The sequence below is a fragment of the Aythya ferina genome, assembly GCF_964211825.1.
Source record: "Aythya ferina genome assembly, chromosome: 13".
Classification (NCBI taxonomy): Eukaryota; Metazoa; Chordata; class Aves; order Anseriformes; family Anatidae; genus Aythya; species Aythya ferina.
In genome coordinates this window covers 9,291,863-9,314,313 of record NC_140311.1, presented here as the reverse complement: position 1 = coordinate 9,314,313, position 22,451 = coordinate 9,291,863, and the positions used below count along the sequence as shown (strand labels likewise).

General features: G+C 38.5%; 1 protein-coding gene across 10 annotated transcripts in view; it reads left to right on the top strand.

Moving 5' to 3' along the window:
• The window catches only part of HTR2C (5-hydroxytryptamine receptor 2C), a 223,107-nt gene that overhangs the window by 63,211 nt on the left and 137,445 nt on the right, over positions 1-22,451 (top strand). For 2 of the 10 annotated variants that reach the window (XM_084534465.1, XM_084534471.1), the window contains exon 2: positions 17,824-17,937. The exons of 7 other annotated variants lie outside the window; for them this stretch is intronic. The gene's annotated coding sequence lies outside the window, so the exon portion shown is untranslated. Of the gene's footprint in view, positions 1-80; positions 100-17,823; positions 17,938-22,451 lie in introns of those variants that run through there. One more of the 10 variants, XM_084534457.1, reaches the window with a different exon arrangement.

Sequence of the window (22,451 nt, the reverse complement as noted above, 5' to 3'; positions counted from 1 at the left end):
TCACCCTCTTACCATATTTCTGTTTGTTGTTGTTTTATGCTTTTTATTTATTTATTTCTTCTGTATAACATTAGGTTTTAGCTTAATATGAATTTCTGGGTAAGTCCTTGTGATATAGTTGCTGGTATAAGTTGACTCTCCTTAGGAGTACTTCAGTATTTTGTTGAGTTATATGAATGAAATATGCTTGTTATTGCTTTCTTCTTCTTTTTTATTTAAATGCAAAATGAACTGTTTTAATACTATTGCAAATCGTTCTACTTTACTCCAACCACCTCTAATTCCTGCCACGTGTCTGCTGTGGCTGCACTTCTCTTTCAACCTTTCTTTTTCCTATCTGGCAGATCTGCACTTGGACCTGGAGCAGATGGCAGACATTGCAAGCATAATGTGTGCTTCCGGTTCCTGCACAGACACAGACCTGACACTTTGTATTGTCTTTCAACGTGAGCACTTGTATTAGCATGGGCTTAGTGCACTGCAACCACTTTTCCTGTGCTTCTAACCAGGAAATGGTGCTATAATAAAGCACCAGCTGGAAAATTTCAATGGCTTGATGTTGGCCAGTTGGATTTTCAGGGAGGAACCAGCCTGCGGCTGGTAGTTTTTAGACCTGATGTTTAGTGCTTAACATCAGTAGATATAAAAAAGAAAATCAAATGCTGATCATGAGCATACAGAGTCTGGATAAATATGAAAAAGAAAAAAAATGCTTTGCTAAGAACTTTCTATTCCTACTAGGCTACTTTCATTCTTTTTTATTGCTTTATATATTTCTTTATTTTTTAATTCTCTTTTACTTATTTTATTTTCAAAGTACATATGAAAGACTCCCTTGCATTTTTGCTTTTTTTTTGAGTATTGGTAACCTCCCTTTCCAGATCCATGATAGCAGTGACATTTCTGGGTTGAGTTGAGCTGCTGCCATCGTTACCTACTCCTCCTGTCACTGTAGGACTGCTGTCTTCCCCTTGCTGCCATCAGTTTTTCTTTGTCCTCTGGTGGGCATGACACTGGCCCAGAAGACAAATATTGCAGAACTATTAGCTTGGTTGCTGCTCTGTGGGTCTGAGCCCTGGGAGCCATTCTCAGCATCTTCTTTTGTCCCGATACATCAATTTCTGGTAAAATCCTTTTGGTCCCTGCATGAAATGCTAGGTAATCAGTACAGCCCTCTTAAAATGTGTGTGCATCATCTTTCTTGGCATTTTTAAGCATTCTTACCTCATCGAGAAAAGAGAAGCTGATACGTACTCTGTTAACACGCTTCTGGAGCCATTTGGAAAACTGTGTAAGTGTTTATTTTATACTGTTGTTTTAAAGGTATTGTTACAAATTAATTTCAGAGTCTGTTAGTACCTATATGTACATAAAAATATATAAAATATTATATACACAAGTGCATGTATACATAACATGTAAAAACTTGTGGGAATTATCAGTCCAAAACAGCAATCATATAAACTACTGTTCTGGGGCTAAGCAGAGGAACACGTAGACACTGAATGTGGTATGGAGTAATTCCTCTGCAGACACAGGACTAATTTCAGCCAGAACCCCTCATGGGGGAAGCTGGCCTAAAGCAGCAGTATAAACCAATGGGATTTACAGTCAAGTCCCTCCCCAGCCTGTTTCCATGGGTCTTGCTGTTGATAACACTTCATCTGCCACTGAAATGTCTGATTTCTCAAATTGATTTATGTTTGGTATGATGAAAGATATTTTCTATAAGAGGTTAATTACCTCTTGCAGCAGAAAATAACTTGCAAAGTATTATGCTGGATTTTTCCAAGACACGGTTTTGGTTGACCACAATTTCTCAGAGTGAAAAGGATTAGTAAAAACTAATTATTTTTTCCAGGATTTCGGCCACATAAACAGTTGATGTAGATTTTCTGAGAAGTGTGAAGTGATGCTTTCATCCCAGCAATCAAGCCTTGAATGTTTGGCATGAAGAATAGCTCCTTTTAGTGCATTCTAAACCAACACAAGTAGTTCAGGAAATACAAAAGTAAAGCAAAATGTGGTGAGCTTGATGTTACCACTATTCACTCAGTGGTTTTTAAAAAATGACTGTGAGAAGTGGTTGTCTTCACTGCCAGCTACCTAAGCTGCCAGGATAACCTTTTAAATGTAGCTTGGTTTCTTTTAGGTTGATGGGTTGTTTTTTGTTTGCTTGTTGGGTGGTTTTTATTTATTTATTTATTATTATTATTATTATTATTTATTTATTTATTTTTGGCAAGGGAAAAATGATGCTAAACTAATTGGTGGTCAGTGCAAGCAGTTTCAGGAAGAAATCAAACTGCTTTGAATCTTGTAATCTAGCAGTAGAACGCAAGTTTCTCACATTCTGTAGTATGAGACAACTGGAAGAAAAGAATCCAATTAGGACCTGGAGTAATGCAACACTATAGCAAAGACACAGCTCCCTACAAACCACAGTGACAGATATTCAGATATTCTTATCTGTGGGGCTGCAAAGCAGAGGAGCAGTTCTGTAGTCTGGGAAACTTTCCATAATAATTTATAAGCAAAGAAGAGATACAGCCCTGGCTTCTTTCATGAGGTTCTTCACCTGCTCTGCTTCTGCTGGCGATGTCCTCATTTACTTGCATCCCTGCACTGATGGGCATGCAGGAGTGCCTCACTGGCATTTCTCAGTTGTGAGTAAAGTTTCAGGTCCCTTGACAAGCATTTAAATACGAAGCTATTTTCCTGTTTGTCTAGACATTGAATACACAGAATATATTAGTATAAACAATGTGTCTGTATTAGGGTCTCTATTTTTTTAAATTCAGACAAGACAGGTGATCTGTTGTTATCCATATCCATGTCCTGGTGTTACAATGAGGCACTGGTGTAACCAGTCTAACTCTGTACAGACAAATTTTGTAACAAGATTGGCCTTTTCTAGTGAAAAGGCCAGAAAAAGATCATTCTTTTTTAACAGCCAAACTGTTTCCATTGTTCTTCAGACATCAGATAAGAGACATTGCTCCTGTGTAGCAAGTGGTCTGAGTGAAATTTCCCAAGACAGTAATATATTCAGCACCAGATTTGAAATGTTCAAAAGCATTACATTGTGACTGCAAACAGTGACTTTAGCCAATGCAAAATGCTAGTGAAATTGCACCACCGATCATTTGTGTTTTGGTTGTTTCTGCTTGTGTACATGAGAGAACATCATATACTGATGGTTTTTCCTTTTTGAATAGGTGGAATTATGTTATTGGAGATAAACCAGAAATAAGTGAGATCAAATTAGTCACATATATATTGTGAATCTGCAGAGTAAATTGCACTCTCTCTCTCTCTCTCTCTCTCTCTCTTTTTTTTTTTTTTTTTTTTAACTCAACAATCCAATGCAACTACTTTCAGTAGGTGGAAAAATCAAAAAGGTGCTTTTATTTTCATAAGTTTAGGATCACGCTGTTCTATGAGTAGAAAAAAAAAAAAAAGGAAAGTATTAGGAGATGGTCTTAAAATAGTATCCTTCACCTCTATTTGAGCATATCAAACTTTTCTATTCAAAGGGCAAAGGGGAAGTAGAATATAAACATCGTGTGCAATATTTTATAATAGAGCCTGAATGGATAGATTTAAAAATCCTTGTTTCATAAATGCTGAAAAGACTCTTCAGAGGTTTAAACTTCATTTTTTTATTATTGCTTTCCTTCTTATGCATCAATTTAAAATAAAAGTTCCAAGATACTATTGTGAAAGAAAAATACGTCAGATGTGAAGGATGTTATCAGCAGTATGCAGTGGCACTTCTTTGTACTGATTATAATGAAGCCTCTCCACATCCTTTTCCTTCATTATTTTTATTTCTGTAACTAAAATGAAAAGGAATGAATGTGCATCTTCCTCAACAAATATTTTTGTAAAATCAGCAGTTGATTGCTGAATGCTGTGCTGCATGGGTTCTGGACATGTCCAGTGATGTACAGTGACTAGCCATGGAATGCATCCCTCTTGTTTAAGCAAGTCTGTTCTGACAAAGACATTTGTAAAGAAACTGCGTGTGGAGTGGTCAAAAATCAGAAACTACATGTGGCAGCAAATGGTGTCACAACATTCTTCATCCTTTCCCATTGAACTTGTAATAGTGTTTGATTCAAAGTGTCTACAAACTCCACAGATGTTTTGAGACTGCAGTGGTCTTGAGACTTCTCGAGTAGTAAGCTCTATCATTTGTTTTGACAATGCTGGGCAATGCAATACAGGTTTAAAACACACACATACAGAAATGATTGGAAACAGTAAAAATACTGCTGTTGAATATCTTCAAAATAGCACATAATGACCTCCTACTGAATCTTGCATGCAAGTTTTTGCAAAGGTAGTATAGAAATCTGGCCAAGTGTCAGGAGAAGACTAGGGAAGCTATTTTGCAGGTACTTTGGGGAGTGAATAATCCCTTTTGGTGAAGTACAGTAGACAAATGTTCTTGCTTTGCCTACACTTTTAATCTGATTGTTTTCTATTATTTACTCTGTTGGGTTAATTGAATTTTCTTAATAGCAATAAATATCTGGCCATGTGTGCACTTTCACAACTTTATGGTACAGGGCATACAGAGTGGCTTATTAGTGCTTTCATACCCCTGTGATATAAACTGTGAAACTAGAAGAGCAATAAAGTATTAATAGTTCAGCTCCTCATGTAGCCATCTATTTCATAGAAGGACCTCTTTAAAACTGAAATAGGGGTATTTCTGCAGTTATGAAATACGCCAGTACTTTCAGGCACCTGGTTTTGGTATATAGCTTAGAAACAAACTTAATAAACACAAATGAAGTCAGGCCTTATGCTTTTAGCTGATCAAAAATACTCCCTCTATGGCTATAAAGCTGTTTTTGCCATTCCATATCCCCTCATTAAAAGGACCAAAATGGCTGCGGAGTCATCTGGCTTTCAGATTAGGACATACGACGCTTTCCTTTAGCAGGCTGAAAAGGATAACAAGCCTTGTTGCTTAAAATTCCTTCTTGGGACAGAGCTGTGCATTTGCTGTCAGAGCAGCAATGACCAGTGGGTGTGCACTGATTTGTCTTTATTTTTTTTTTTCCTACAATTTTTTCATATGAAGTTTCGTTTTTTATTTTCTTTTAAATCTTATTCTACTGGCTTGTTTTCTAAGTGGAAAGGCCAGTCTGTGAGCTGGCATGTAGTATGGCCACAGCATCAGTCCCCATGCCAAAAACATCAGATCCGTGGGAAGGGGGGAGGTGAGTTACCACCTCAATTCATGTTAGGTGTGCTGCTGTCTTAACGCCACTATAAATACTGCTTTGATTGGCATGGTAAAGGGTTATATTTTTGGCACTGCAGGTATACAAGGCTGTAGCTTAACATAATCACGCACTACTAATTTACAAATGAATGATCCTCACCTTGGCATTTTAGCACCTGCAGCACAGCTGCCTGGGACTGCAGGAAGCACGGTGGACAATGGCCAGGTGATTTTTCCATGCTGTCCCTGCCTCTGTCACCACTGGTTGGGTAGAAGCGAAGGTAGGTAGGCTCCAGAGGAGATATACATGTGAGATAAGGTTAAAAACTGCCTGAGTGTGTGTTATGTGCCAGAGAGGGTGCTGCTTTGCTGACTGCAACTTCAGCTGTGCTGGGTGCCCCTGAGTGCCTTGTAGCAGATGAGCTCTGGGAACAGATTCACAAATGCTGTTTGCCCAGCTTCATCTCTAACTCACTCTGCGTATGTCTTCTGTGTTGTATTTCATTCACTAATCTGATTTATCAGCTATCCATCTCTCTGTAAAGTATGGGATTAATTTTTATGCACTATTCTGAGCATTATAGCCTATTTATATTCAGGTTATTTTGTAAGGTAAATAAAGCATGTTCCAATGTCAGGTATGCATTAGTAGCCCCTAGTGCTTTCACCTAATGGCTTCTTCCATCAAAATGTTTTTTCTACTGCAGTTCAAAAAAATAAAAAGTTATTTTATACAGCTTTTAAATATGGTAACTTTGAAGATCATCTCCATGTATTTGTGACTTTTATTTGTGGTCACTAAGCCATGTCTGTGACAATCTCTTTCTGTTTGTGATGAAAGTGTATTTTTACGCAAGATCAAGTTGACTGAAACAGTTTCATGTTCCCAGTGTTATAATGTAAAAGGCTGCAAACTGCTTGATAATTCCCTTCTGAGTAAAATTAGAAAGAAAGAAAAAAAAAAGGTACAATTAAAAGATCATTTAAATTACAGCCCTTTGTTCTACCTTGTTAGTTAACATTCTAAACAGCAATGTACAAACTGCATAATCTGTTTTGCTAAAATGTACCCAGTGTGGAGCCATCTGTGTAATAGTTGACATTATTTATATTCAAAAGGGACATTACGATAGCTGGAAGAGCCCCTGCTCCCAGCTAACCGTTTCCAGTGTGGCTCTAAATTATTGATTTACATTCATTCTCTATTAACCTACTGTGAGTTCATCTGCCACTTTCAGCCCTCTTATCATGTTGATGCACTTCTAATTTTCCAAACTGAATAGTGATTTACTGCAAAGATGTTAGGATGAATTGTTCTCCGGTGAATAGGTGAATATCTGAAAGCTTCTTATGCCCTAGAAAGCTTTTTTTTTTTTTTTTTTTTTTTTTTTTCTTTTAAAAAAGCCTGCATCGGGAGCTCCTGTACTTAACAAGGCTAGCAGCAATGTCTTGACAATCCTGATAATGTTCTTTCCTTTCTCTTCTTCCTGATCCACGGAATATATGCCTGTATTTCCAGCAAAGGTATATTATAAGATAAAATTATTGGCTTCTTTAGAGATGGAATGACCCTGCCAGTCTTTTTGTGCTTCATCCAGGATGCTCATGGGCAGTCTGAGCTGATTTTCTCATCTATTTGGGGGGGCGGGGGGGTGGGATGTCCCATCTTCTGCAAAGGGCTCTTATTGACTTTATTGGGTGCAGTACAGTACGTAACAGCATTCGGTAACTCTGTCATACTTGCACTTCTTGAATCACTTTTGTTCTTTTCTAAAATATGTTCTACATATTATAAAATCACTAGGTAAACCATATAACTATGTAGGAATTATATTATCTCTAAATGTGAATTTTTCCATGAACTTACTTGATGAAATAAATTTGGAGAACATTTGAATTGGAAGCTGTGTCTTAAAAGTAATTTTTGATAAAAATATACATCAGTGGTTAAGTAGATGGCAAAGTTTTATGGATGCCACAAAAGAGAGAAATTACATGTTCAAAAGTCTGGATGGTTTTGAAGAGATTTTTGTTGACCTACGTTAACTGCAATATAGTTTTTCGTCTTTTCATTGAATGTACAAAACTGTTGTTCTAAGACTGTGCCCTATGTCGTTTGCTCATTAAAGATGGTTTTACCAAAACCTATGATAAAGCAATTAGCAGCCTATGATAACTTGACATGTGTTCTAGCTCAAGCCTTCCTCTATGCGGAGAGCCCAGCAGGAGCAGAGAGACCCCGCAGTTAACTGAGATGTGATCTTGCATTGCGGGGGATCAAGGCTCCCTGTGTCCAGCCAGGATCTGCTGGGCTCACCAGGGGGCTGCTCTTGGTGCAGAGCTCCTGCTAAGTCTAGTGCTGTAACCCCATGTTTTTCTACATTTGTAGCCTTGAACCCCACGTACATCATCTTGCATGTAGTCACCAAGAGCTCCTTGATGCCGCTCCCACCATAGTGATATTGTTCTGCATAAAATCCCTCATCTGCCCCCATCACTGAGTCTGACTTGAGACTGGTTTTACTGATTGATGTAAGTTGGAACTTAGTGTGAAACTACAGCAGAACAGAAAATATGAATCAAAATTACATGCACACATCCTTTTGTCCCTACCTCCCCCATCTGCACCCTGATCTCTGGAAGCAGTATGCAACATTCAGATTGTCTTGTTAGTAGTCAAATCTTGAAAAAATGATCTTTCCCAAGTACTACAGTGCCATAACCCAACTCAGAATTATGTATGATAGAGCAGAGGCAACATCTCTGCTTGTTCTATTAAAGTATAATTAATTATCATTCCAGTAGTGCTATTAGGTGTCCGTAGTCATCCGGTGCACTGAAAAATAACAACAAAAGTTCTTATTATCTAATTGTTGATGTTATGCATTGTGAATGCAACCTATTAATATGGAAATACTGACACATTCATCAGGAATAATTTGCATGGTGTATTTCCTGACCTAATAATGAAAAAAGTAGGTCAGCCTCCAAGTTTCATGAAATGGGAATTAAATCTTTTTAGCATCAAAGTCTTCAATAGTTTTACACGAACGGTTTTACACTAATGGTTTAAACTTGCAAACCTTGCACATTTAAAGTGTTTTTCCCATGCTGATGAATTGGAGATATTTCTAATAAATTACAGTCGTACATCAGCAGTGGATTTCCTTGGCTTTCTCATTATCTCACTGATTTTTACAATTTAATGGAATTAAAAAGAACAAAGGACGTGCCTTACCAAACGTTGTCATCTGAGGAAAGGATATGTTTGAAGTGATATTTTTAAAAATGAAGTGTAGTTAATAGAAGCTTATGCAAAGCACTCTTTATTTTTCCCCCCTCCTCAAGAAGTATTCAGTTCATCATTGTGCATTCCAGATTCTTTATTGTTGCTAGAGAGTATATATAGCATGTGATCCCTTTAAATATTAAGCTGCTAAGTCTTAACCCGGCTAGCTTTTTGCAGAAGGTGTATTTGTGAAGTAGCTGTTGTATTTACGACTAAGATGATTTCAGGATTTAATCAGTGTCTACCCATCAAAACGATGATCCGCTTTCTGGAGCTTTGAGTCTTTGCTCTCATAAATGCTGGATGTTGGCATGCGTTTTAGGAATACAAAGGTTTCCGTGTTGGATTAGAATTGATGTCTATCAAATGGTGTGCTTCTCTTTGGTTGCACCTGCTCTGCAGGGAAAATTGACTGTGGTGCATGCAGGCATACTCCCCTGGCTTCAGCTAGAGGCTCCATCCTGTCACAGCCTGGCCAGCCACCTGCCTGTGTTTCCTTCCTTGATGAGTGTCATCCAGCTTCTTCAGTTGATGTGTCCCATGTTGAACTCCATGTTGCTCTGGCTGTAGCATGGTGGCAAATGTAGAAGTACAATGAAATAGTAAAACAGGAAGACCAAAGAACAGGCAGGGAGATTGTCATGGTGGCTCTTGCACTGACCCTTATGGCATCTGGGAAAGACTCTGTATATTAGAGCCATGCACCTCCACCCATATGTTGTGCTTTATGATCTGAAGAAATGCATTTTTTGATGGACTTCTTTGTTCATTGCTTACTGTCAGGTTGAATTGTTTGGTCAAAACACACACTCAAGATTTCCTGTTATGCCGGAATAGATTTTTAAAGATTATGCTCTTCCCCAATGCTTTCACTATTTTCTGCAGCTAAATATCACAGCTGTGAGCTCTCACCCAGCAGATACCTTGCTGCTAGATGCTCAGATGCTAACTTCTTTAATATTGCACACATTGTTAGCTGGTTGTCAGAACAGTCGTGCTCTGTAGCGTGTTTTCTGAATGAATGGTTTTTGTTTTCTGCCGTAAGGGAAGATGTTTAGCTTTGCCCATTTAATGTTTGATTGCCCTCCCCATGTATAAGATGGCACAAAGGTTCTGCTTGAAAAGCAGAGACTTGGCTTTTTCCTACTTCTGGTCTATTAAACCCTTGTCTCCTTTACTGAAAACTGAGAATACTGTAAATTCTGAGTCCTTCTGCTTTGACTCATAAACATTGTGATCCATGAGCTGTGCTGAATCTGTCAAATATTTTTTGAGGGTAGTAACTTCTGATTATCAGAATCACAAGCCAGATATCAGATGGTCACTGGGCATGCTCTGGTCTTGCCTCTGTGCACATTTGGGAAATGGGGGAAAAACTCTGCTTTTGGGCCTGTTTGTGGTCAGTATCTCTGAGAAGCTGTTTTTATTTTAGAGCAACAAATGTGGCAGAAGAAAATGAAATTAGGGCATGAAGAATATTCTGTCATTTGAAGGAGTGGCTGATTACATTTGCTTGGTGAATTTTTGAGGTTTTATAATAGTAACAGAAATTTTGGGGGCTGGATAGTCTTGGTGGCTGATTAAGTATTTTGAATACTTGTCTATTTTTAGAAATGAACTCAAACCAATGCTTTGTAGTATCATGAAATTATTTATGCAAAGGTTACCTCATTTCTAGGTCTAATGAAATCCCACAAAGGATATGCAAACCATTAGAGATCTGGCTTCTACGGAATTTCTAACAAGGCCAGATCATGCAGAAGTTTAGAAAAAATATTATCTGAAATCCTATTTACTCATAGTAGTATGTTCAGATTTCATTGCAGAAATGAGAATTGTTTTAGGATTCCCTGCCCTCAGTTTTTAATATTTGTTTTCTGAGAGAAAATTAGATTGATCTCAGAATAACCAGTTTTCTCTGTTTAATATGACAACGTTTTCTATGTGAAATGACATGCTTCCATAAAGGTAAATGTTGGGCTACTCTTAGTCACGTCTTCTAGGGGACAGTGCCACTGTGTAATTATGTGGGCAGGTAGGAGATCTGCAGAGGTTGGAAAGAGGGGAGAGTCCAAGTGCCTCCCCATCCCTGCTCCCAGGTGATGGAGTACTTGGGTGGGGCAGAAGTCCATACATGCATCTACAAGGGCATGTTTAAAATCCTCTTTTAGGGGAGAAGCTTTCTTGCACTTTGTTCCAGAGCAGATGCCATGGTGTAGCCCTCCAAGTAAGCCTTGCACTGGTTCAAAGAAGAAAAAATGCTCCCCTAAGCTTTGGAAACAACTCATGTCTATCAGAGTGAGTGACAGACTAGGCTTGACCTGCTCCTCAAAGCCTGATTTGGGGATTTCTGTTGCCAGAATACTTTAAAGGATAAGGAGCATTGCTGTTCATTAATTAGTAAAATTGGAGCTGGCTCAAGTGTTGCTTGGAAATACTAACTATTAGGCTTTGGATTTATACCCTGGAAGAAAAGTGAGTTTTATGTTAGTTTTCCAGTTTTCATTAATAATTTTCCTCTTCCCAAAATAATTATTCAGTTCAGGGAGTACAAGCACTTCTAAGCAGATGGACCACCCTGAAGATCAGCACCGTAACATGCAAATCTTTTAGGGTGATCTTAGTGGTGCAGTAAAAGTGCTGGGTCTAACAAAGCAATGTGGCAATCATTAAGGGTGAGCTCAAAAAACTCTTGCCAGGCTTAGAAGCCCACATAACTGTCACTGCTGCACTAGACAGAAAGATCAAAATGACCAACTCTGGATGATTTTCTAAATGTGACTGATGCTTGAACAGCTGTCTCACAGTGACTATCACCAGCTATGAAGCTTTTCCTGGCAGCAAGAACCCTTTGTCCCCTTTTCCTTGCCATGTTGTCTTTTTTTCCCTGCATCTCCTCTTTCACCACATATGAGAGAACTCTGCCTTCTCCTGGCTCGCTGTACCCTTTCACATACGTCCTCACACCTGCCAGGCTTTTAGGGTTCCTGGAGGTTTGACTTACAGCTCCAGGTTGGGGTGTGGAGCTGAGATAACACTTCAGACCTGTCCGTAACCCAGGGCCCTGTCTCTAGATGCTCCCAGTGGAATTGGCCTCAGCCACTTTGAGTCTGAACGCAGAAACGTGACAATGAGCTGCAGCTCCAGTTTGGGGCTTCTGAATTGCCAATTTCCAGAGAGCAGTCACTGTGCATGTACTAGCTCTATACTGGCACACGTTGATATACAACGTGCTGGAAACCTTTCAATTTTTTCTCATTCCTTCTATTGAAATAAATAAATAAATCGGTGTCACTGCAATACTGATAAAGCTGTTCAGAGGAAGCGATGGTACAAGTGCCAAATGCTGCTACCAATCCCAAAATGTGTGATTGATGAGCAGATCTGAGAGTAACCAAACGGTTAATCTGCACTGTAGATGGCTATGTTTTTTTAGATATGATAAAAAGACGTGCCTCTTTTGTAAAATTAGAAACTGAATGTGCATAGGCATTATATAACTGAAAAACTAATACTGTATATGGCATCGTGATGGATTAATATATATAGAAGTCCTTGATTTGTTCTCATTTCTGTCCTGGTAGTTTATGAAAACATTTGAGAAGTTTTCATATGACCTTTAAAATTAGCTCTTAACCTGTATGGTTTCTCATCATCTTCTGTTCCATGAGCCTGAGGTGTTAAAGGATTCATAATTCAGTATATCAAAAATTGTCAGTGGCTGCACTATATGAAATTTTAAAGATTCTGAACGTACTTCTGGCATTCAGTAGTTGTATTTGTTCACTGAGATGTAATGGATATTGAATAGGACTTATCTGCTTGATATAGAAAATATATTAGGGTAATTACATATGCCTACACTTGGTATATATTTCAATCTTTTTCTGCCAAGAGGACTGGTAAAAGAGAATGCCAACTTTCTGCATTTTATGAAGACACAGTTGAGAATTTTTGAATTCATGAGAGAGAGATGCCTGTGTGAAGGACAGTGCCGCTTCCCTGTGTGCTAGCACACAAATCTGGATTTTGTTCTGTTTATCTGGCGAACACCTATGCCTTTGAATCTTCTGTATTTTACTGACTTGCAGAGATTGTAGCCTCAGTTTTTAAAAGCACGGGAACCTTCTTCTGAAGGATATATGATAATGGATGATTTAGTAACGGATTGTATTCTGTCCATTCTTTTCCAGTTTAAGATTATGGATATCAGCTGCTTAATTGATCTAATACAAAAACTTGGGTACTTTATCTGATAGTATGACAGGTCTGTATGGGACTTAAGTATCATGAAAGGCAGATGCTCTCTGGTCTAAATAATGTATACTGCTGACAGTTCTTTCTGCAATAAATCGGTTCTCTTATTATGTGGGTCAGGTGAGTATCCATAAGGATCGGAGACTGCTTTATAATTTTGTCTCCTGCAGGTTCTGGCAAAGGCTGGCTTTCAACCGGGAACAGGCATGGTTCGCTGACCTAGTGCAGGATGTCAGTGGATGTCAGCTATTTTGCTGAACATGCAGTGTGTTTGGGATTGACTGAAAGTTATTTTTGCAATGGCTAAGCAGTTCCTTTAGGTCATGACCAGGAAACTTACACTTTTTGTTATTTGGTGTGAATAGAAGGATTTTAATCTGACTTTATTTATTATTATGTGAATCGATGCTTGGAAAGAAGAACTGCATTTTGGAATCTGACTGGATTCGTAGACACTGTTATACTATATTTTATGCTGCTATAGCAACATACGAGTGCAAAGAGTTAGAAATCTCCCAGATATTAGGATAACTGAATTAAAGCAACTATTGAGCAAGGTTGTGTTTGCATAACAAAGCCAGGTTTTGCCTTTACTCCTGCAGTTCTGACCTTGTTTCAGGTAAAGGGCTATCCTTGGCTCTCGAGAAATAGACTCAATCAAGATAAACCATTTCAGCTAAGATGAAGAGTATGAGAATAGACATTTGGTGTTATCCTACGGTGATTCAGAATTGTGAGTGTATATTTAGGCTGCTGAGTATACTTGAAGATGTCTTTAAGAATATTTAAAAAGGTAATGATGAATGGTAAGAAGAATCAAATTCTCAAGCTTAAGTTCCTCATCTGTGAAATAAAGATGAAGAAATTTTTAATTTACATAAAAATGCTATGAAAAAGGTGACTTCTGGAAGGCTCAAAGCAGGGAGGAAATAGCAAGAACTTATGAACTGTTCAGAATCTTATGAGTTCTTGTTGTTTTTTGTTTTTTGTTTTTTGTTTTTTTTTTTTTTCCCCCTGGCCTGCTCTTAATATTTTAGGAGAGGACTGAAGCTGGCAACAGATGATGGCATTGAAAACATTATGAAGCTAAGAATACTGTACTGCTTTCTGTATATGTTTCCTTTCCTCTAGGACAGAAAGAAAAAAAAATTAATGAGGATCATTCATGGGAAGAAATCTCAGGAAAATTTTATATGGGTCCTTTTTTCATTTGAAAACCACCTTCCTACCACCTCCTGCCTAAAAGAACAGTCCCGTTAGCCCTCAGAGAATCTCCCATTAACGCGCAGAGAATCTGATCTTTCTCATGTTTTCTGGGTCAAAGTGAGAGAGAGAAAGAGGAAAAGTGTTGTGGTGTTGCTCTGCTTTTAATCCAATGTTTGTTGGCTTTTTAAAACAAAACAACAACAAAAAATAATAAAAAAGTGCTAACGTATCTATTGCATTCAGATCTTCTGTCAGAGTTTCCTAATATGCCTCCAGTGCATCTTTTCTGCTGTGATTTTGTAAATACCTAGCTACAATAACCATAAAAACATCTGTGGATTTTAATACAGAAATTATTATATTAACCCTGAAGCATAAAGTTCTGGAACTGTTTAGTACTGTTTCACAAAAAGTTTTGAAATTGTTTACTGCTGACAAGATCATGAGAGTTTTTCTTATTTTATGGAGTGTTCCTAGCAATTTATTAATAATGTGTTTTTAAAGATCCATGTAATAGAACAAGTGTTTAAAAAACGCAAGTGCAGCTGTTTTAAAAACTTCTCTTTAATGCACTGATGAATCTGTTGGCTTCCAGTAACACTGCAAAGCCATTAGACTGATATATTGATAATTGCAATTAAACTTGTGTTATTTCCTGTGCACTTTCTTCTTAACAGGCCTTTTGTTGTAGTCCTTTTTAATTTACCACGTTTTAAATAATTATTTTCCTCTACAAGTGAAAAGTGAATCTTTGGGATTGCTTTGGTCACACAAACTCTTCTTTCAGTAGACACCAATTCCCAATGCTGCTACAATGCTTAGGTCACAAGATGTTGATCTTCCTTTATGAAGATACTTGCTACAATTTATCTGACCTGGTTCTATGTTGTCCTCATTGTACATGCTGTGTGTATTTGTCACGTACACAGCGCATGCAATGTGGACATAATGGAGCTCAGTTTACACCTGACAAGGAGATATAAAACACCTGCAAGAAATGATGGTGGTGGGGGTGGTCTTAAGAATTGTTTATTTGTGTGGGTGCACAGATGTCCATAAGATCTAGGAGAACTTATTGTATGTGAGATTGAGGCCAAAAATTGTGTTGTAAATGCAGTTTATTAGTGAGAAAAAGGCAGTGTCAAGAACTTACAGGATCATTGTAGCTATCTAGATCTCCTCAAAGAAACATTACCAGTATTTAAATAGTACAGTAATCTAATTTTGGCCAATTTTAGGTTCATATGTTCTTGTGTTGTCATTATTGTTTTCTATATTTTTTAACATGATATTTATTGTTCTACCACTTAGAATTTGGGGAAAAGATGCCCTTTTCATAAAAAAATGGATGTTATTTAAATTCCGTGTGAACATTTGTTTCTTTTTCTTTCCCTTTTAAAACAGAAGAAGAAAACAAACTGAATCTTCTGTTTTTATTTTTAATAAAAAGCTGTAATTTTAATTCCAGTGTTTTGAAAATGTTAGTACATGCAACATGCTTTCAGTGCTGGTTTTTAGTTTGGGCAACTATAGTCACTAATCTGCATGAACAAAACCAGCATCACATCCCATGTTCTCTCTGCCAAAAATTAGAACTTTCAAACAATTTTTTCCCCTCAAATTATTTTGATAAATCTTTTTTGTGAATAAGAGTTATCCTGACACGTGCTCAGATATCTGGAATTAGATGTTTACAAGCAAAAATTGTTACAACGGCAAATATTGCACTTGAAGTGACTTGTAGAGGCTGCAAAAATGAAAGTCCTTTCTTAACTGGATGAAGTATGAATCTGTAACAGGACAAAAACAGCTTTCTGTAGACCTGAACCCCTTCTCAAGAACAGGAGCTGCATGGGAAAAAGAAAAAAAAAAAAAGAATTGATTCTTTTACTGTGTTAAAATCAAATTTAAAAATGGGGGTGGGGGAAATATGTTTTCAGTGACAGTGATGGAAATGTTAACAAATAGCTATCTCAGGGGAACTGTACTATGTATTATGCCAGTTGCTGCTGGAAACATTATTTCATTTTGTGGGAGTTTTTAAGAGCTTTGCATTTCATAGGATTAGTAATTATGATGTTTCATATTATTGCTTGTTTGTTTTAAATGAAGAAGAAGACTGAATAAAATGGCTAAAGCTTATGGTTGAAAAAGTTGTTATCCCTCCCCTAGAACTGGTGCTGCCCTTGCTGCCATGCAGTGGGCTGTGAGCCATGTCCTTCACATCCAAGCATGCTACTGCCAACAGTGATGAAAGGTGCATGGTGCTTTCCTGCCTCATTTTATTGCATAAATGATGGCAATTAGAATACATAGCACATTGCTTCATTTGCCAGTCTTGCAAGGTGCTCCAGGAGCCACAGTCATAACAGAGCCTGCTTTCCTCTGAGTTTGCTCTGTCTCCTACTTGTGCAGCATTTACTCAGGCTTTTGGTATATGATGCACAGAGACATCACTGAATAGAAACAAGAAGAAATACATGTTTTCTAGGCTATCAAAAACTCCAGTGGAACAGTACTTGTATTAGAAGTTTGTGGGATCAGCTCAGTAGCCTTATCTCATTATCTGCCCTGAGTCTACAGTTAATACAATTAAAGACTTGATGTGAGATGTTGAAAAGTAGTTTCTGATGTTGGAAAAAATGGTATCCAGTGTGGAGAGTACTGTGAGTGAGAGCAGTGCTTACTTCCAGGTGGTTTAGGGCTTAACTCATAGAAAGTTCAGCCCTGTAGGTGAGTCACATATGGCTGGTGGGAAACGAATAAGCTCTATTCTGACCTCACTTCATTGGCCCCACTGTAAGAGTGGCCTCTTCCAAAGGCAGGACCTCTACTTTACTGGGAAGGTTTTCCTTTTTTTTTTTTTTTTTTCTTCCCATTCCTTACAACGTTATTTGCATTAATCCAATTGCTGGAAAGAGATTATAGGCCCAGAATAAAATCCAGTTGTAATTAAAAATGTAAAAGCGGCTTATGTTTTTAGGCCAAAGTTATTAGAGGAAGCTATCAGCGTACCAATATTAATACTCCAGTCGCTGCTGGGAGGCTGTTACCATGATGAATGTGACTGATAATGGGCTTTGTTATTGAGCAGTTTATGGTAGATAACTTTTGCTCGTGTCTGCTTCATATCTGTTATTTATGTCATAAGATACACAACAGTTTTCTTCTTGCTGTCCTTGTGGGTATCGCTGTTTAGAAACTAATCAAGCCATATCGCAAAAGTAAGAAGAGTTATTGAGGGGATGTTTAGGGCACAAAAGTGGTAATTGCCCTCTGTAAGATGACTGGGGTATGTTCCAATCTTCAACATATACATCTTAGGCTATATTTTCATAACAAACATCCCCTTATCAAACATTCTCTCTGCATTTGTAGTTTTCATTGATCCTCTGCGATCATAAAGAAAAATGGTAAGTCAGAACAGTTCTCAGCCATTCAGTTATCCACACCATGTGTCTGATACTGTGGCACACAGTTGTCTGGTTATTCAGTTTGCAAGCCTGCTTTGTAAATCTTTCTGAGTAGAGTACTTTTTAATTACCTCTTTCGAATTAAGTCAGTACAGGGGCTAGAACTACTTATTAGTGTGTATTTTTAAATGCAGATTGAAATTTTCTTTGGCCTTCACTTTCTTCAAATGGGAGGTGTTTTGTTTCATCTCCATCATTTTGAATTAACGTTTTTGTTTTATTTTTTTTTTTTGTAAAGGAAAACATATTGAAAAACTGTTATTCTGTGATGAAGGATTTAGTTGAAAAATTGTGGACCAGATTGGTGCTCAAACTGCATTCTTCAGACTCTTTCATCCAGATTGTGCTTTACTTCCCAGACTCAAACATCCGTCACTTGACAGTGCACGGTGTTGGTCCTCTGATGACGAATGGGGTTTATAGCCGAAGCTGTGAATGAAGTCTTCCAGAGCAACAGTGCTAAATTGCCAGAGGTATGCAAACAAATACCTTACCAAGTGTCATTTTTTCAGCCTATGAACTGCAGAGAATTTTCAATGAAGTAAACTCCTTCTGATGTTTCTTTCTCTTTTGGCTATTCTGATATTTTGGAGTTTGTTTTTCTGATTTGTGTTCCCAGCTCCTTTTCAGGAAGATGTTTCTGTCTCTCCTCCCAGTAACAGTGTCTGTATTCTTTGTTCTCTTTTCAATGCATGGTGCTTTTTTTTTTTTTTTTTTTTTTTTTTTTTTTTTTTAAGTCACTCTCTCTTGCTTAGGGAAGCTTTCTGTGATATGTTCAACATTGTTATGTCCCAGGAAGGGGCTGAGGTACAGGCTCCTGTGCCTTGTTTGGCTCTTCAAGAGCACAGAGCTTTTGCTCTGTGCTGGGGTTCGTCTGCTATCTGCTCCCATCCAGCCTGGCAGTGTTATTTGTGTTCTGGGGTGCCTGGTGGCATAGTGCCAGCTGCTAGTTAAAGCTGTTTTTGAAATGTTTATTTACATTAAATAAATTTAGTCTCTAGGCTGTGCTGAGAAATTCTCTGCATCTTTAGCCTGTACTAGCAAGAAAGATGCTGTGCCAAAAACTCAGAGATTTCACAAGAGGCAGCATTAGAAGACTACATGTTTTTAGTGCTGTGTACAGCTGAAGAATTCCAAATTTAGTATTGTGTGCATGTTGTGGAAAATACCAACTCAGGAAAAACACTGCAAAAGAGAAGTGCAAAGAGTCAGCAGAGCTTTCCTCCATATATTTCCACTTTAGAAGTCATGAACCCCAGTGAAATGTTTATTTTTCTTCTGCTAACACACTTGCAGCTCTACTGTATGCAGCATAAAATTTGCTTTTTGCCATCAACACTCTTGATCAGTTCTTTTGTTTGTGATAGCAGCAGCATTTCTTGTGTGTGATAGTGGCTGGGAAGACAGAGTGCTGGGGATGGAAGAAGCTTATTGTAAGATATTTCATACAGGGAGAACTTGGGACTTTGCCTCTCAGCCAAAATAACTCTTAATGAAAAGATCACATCATTTTGGATGTTCTGTAGAGATCCCAGTCACCTTAACTAAAACTGGTTGTGCAGTAGGCCTCTGAACTAACTAACACCACAGTTTTTTCAGCCAGCCATCTACAGAGAGTCCTTAAATGAGTCTTTATGGGCTGTGCTGGGTGTTTTGTGGGTGTGTACGTGCCTGCAGGTAAAAGTGCTTCATTCTGCATCCTTCTCATTGTCTTCTTTTGCTGAAGATTTGTCTGGCTTTGCTGGATCAGGAGAGTTGAGCAGAGGGCAGTGGGTCTGTGAGAGAAGAGCTTGGCGTTTGCTTGGTGCTGGTCACTGCCCTGCTGGTGTTTGAGAACAGTGAAGCCTCGGGGTGGTGCTTGGGCTCTCAGCTGAAGGTGATGGCTGTGAAGCCATGTGAGAAATGTGGTCTGCGCAGGTCCTGGGGCTGGGCTGTGGAAGTGGGGGCAGAACTGAGGACTGCAAGCTCCTGCAGGCAGTTTTTCCTCATCATTTCTGAGGCTGGGACATGTCATTAGCTGTCAAGGAAGTGCCAATAAGTCTCAGTGTAGCTGAGTGAGAAGAGAACTGCAGGCTGATGTCTTCCCAGCCTCAGGGAAAGCTGTGCCTTGTGTCTAAAAATAGGTTTGATGGGTTCTGCCCTCAGTACTGGGGATAAGAGGAGCCTGCATTTTTTGCTATGTTAATGTCTTTCTGATTAGTTTATCTTAATTTCTTTATGTATTTTTCTTACAATCCATTTTCTTTCCTTTGTTTGTTTCTTATTCCATCATTTCCTTCTCACTCTCTAGGATTATGCTTTGTATGAAAACTGTTGTGGTGGAACTACTAGATATTTTTGGGTTGAGCTTTTATCTATCCAACAGTTACAAAAGCTGTAGACCTTTTTAATGACTGGCACCGGTGAACAAAGTTTCTTCTGTCATTTTTTACCATACTTCCTTGTGTAATGTTAAAGTATTTGTAATACTGTAACTTTTAGTATGTATATTTTTGCATTATTAAGATAATGTAGATTTGAAGTTGGGCAGATATATCCCAAAGGCTGTGTAAGAATGAATTCACTGCTGTTGATGGTCACTCGATTCTGATTAAAAAATGACATGAAGAGTTACATGTTGAAAAAGGACATAACACAAATAATTTAAATATTTTTTCTCATGTTTGAGAATATTTGTGGTGTCTGATTGAGCTGGTAAGCAAAATAAAGACAGATGGCAATGAATTCATTCCAACATGTTTTCATTCTGGTACGACTATTCCGACTTCTCACAGCACTTGTGCAAATGATCTTGTTTAAACCTCCCTTGCTGTTGCTGTCCACACACAGTTCAGGGAATTCAGAGGTAGAATGGTTATAATATGTATAGACTATTGACTTTTTGTATGAATAATAAAATGAAAAGAAATGGAAAAAGGAGCTGCCTGTAATTAACCTGCATGCTCAGACCTGCTCTTTCTCCTTTAAAGTCAATACCAAAACTTAGTGGGATTAGAACAGAGTTTCTTTTAGTTTTAGGAAGTTGAAGTTTGAAGACGACACAGTTGTACACAATGCTATCTTTGTTAGAAATAGAGAGAACACTGGTCTTTGTACAAGCAATGAGCAGCTAGAGCAGGCACCTGTCCCATCTCCTGGGCAGCCCTATTCCACACCATCCAGCAGCTCCCATCTGCAACTGGGTGGTTGGTTCCTGTAACAACACCTACCAAGGTGTTGTTACAGGAATGGTCAGTAAACATGCTGGGATGAAAGGCAATATGCTTAATATTTAGTTCACTGCAAAAAAAAAAAAAAGAAAAGAGGAGGAGAGAGAAGGCTTTGCAAGGCCCGTAACAGTTTGTAGTTGTTGCTTTGTCCAATGATGCAGAGGTTCTGGAAGCTCCTGCCCTAAATAAATACAATCTTTTGCATATTTATCTTAAGGGAATAATTATATTGTCTAATATCTTCATCTGTTACTCTGAGGAAATACTTGACATTTCAAGTATTACATCAACCAGTCAGTGTCTTGTCCTATTCCTTTGCCATATTTTAAAGGTGCCCACTATCTTGATATTTTCTGTATGGAAAAAGATACTAAAACCCATGTATATTGCTGGAAATGCTGTACTTCTGTATGAAAAGGTATGCAGGAAACACAATAACAATGTAGTATACTCTGCAGTATAAATTGTTATTTTTTGAGACATCTGCACAGAAATTGCTTAACTGCTCAATTTGTTTAGTTCTTCTGTTCTTCTATGTAAAGTATTGCTGCTATTGTTTTTATGGATCTGAGACAACATATGCCTCGAGTATAGCAGATTAAACTTGTTTTGCCTTGCAGTTAAGCACCCTTACAGTGACTGTAGTGTGGATATGTTCTACCATTATCCCTCTCAATCCACCTCTCCATCCACCCACACTGCCTGTGCTGGGTGTGTGCACAGAAAGAGCAGAGAAGACGAGTCCAGTTTAGCGCCTTTCTGCTTCCCACCTTTCTCTACATCCTTCATTCCTGGAAGATGATATATAATCTGCTGCAAACTGCCAGTACCTGGGAGGGAAGAATGCCTGCAGAATATAAGCCATGTAGGGACTGTCTTGATAGGGCTGCTGAAAGTCAAGTATAGTGCCATGTGTCCATCATAAAGCATTAGAGTTGTGTGCGAGGTGTTAAAGGAGGAGAACATTAGTGTCCCTATGGGAGTACTGTCTGCCTGTGCTAATAGCCTCCTGCAGCTCAGAGCAAATGCAGTCCTGGCAGCAATGGTAACTGTTAGCACTCATACCAACCCTAGCAGGGCTCTGGGTGCTGCCTGGGATTTCCGCAGCAGTCTCTCTCTAATCGAGTTTGGGCTGACTTTTTACACCTCCCACAGTCACAGTCTGTCCCAAGCCAAAGCGATGCTTAGCATATTCAGAAATGAAGGTGGCTGTGGAATTGTGGTCAGAAGGTTCCAACTGAGGCGACTGCAAAACCGTGGTGCTTCAGTGGTGAAACACTAATTATTAATCCTGACTTCCTTGCCTTTCAGCAGGGCTAATTAGCTCCCAGCAGTGTCAGGTTAAAGTAACTGTATAGCAGATTGCTTCGTGCAGAATGCTAGCAAACTTACAGCAAAGGTGGAGTAAGGCAGCACAAGGGTGCCCTGTGAGTGATGTGGCCATGCCTGAGCAGCAAGCTGCTGTCAGCCAGGCTGCTGCTCCTGATTCCGGCTTCTCTGCATAGCTCAGGTCAACACTTTTGCTGCTGCTGAGCACTCTGTTCCTGTGGTTTCTCATTTTGTACCAAGCTTTGCACATACATGCTTTTTATTATTATTATTTTTATTTTTCATATTTAAAGTAGTTTCTTTTTCCAGCAGAGTGATATTGTCGGGAGAATTTGGCATTCAGGATACTAAAATTTTCTGACTCTCTATGTTAATGGCACATCCATTAATGCAAATTTATTTTTTTCCCCTAGACATAATAGACCAAACGAAAAGAAAAGCATAGATAG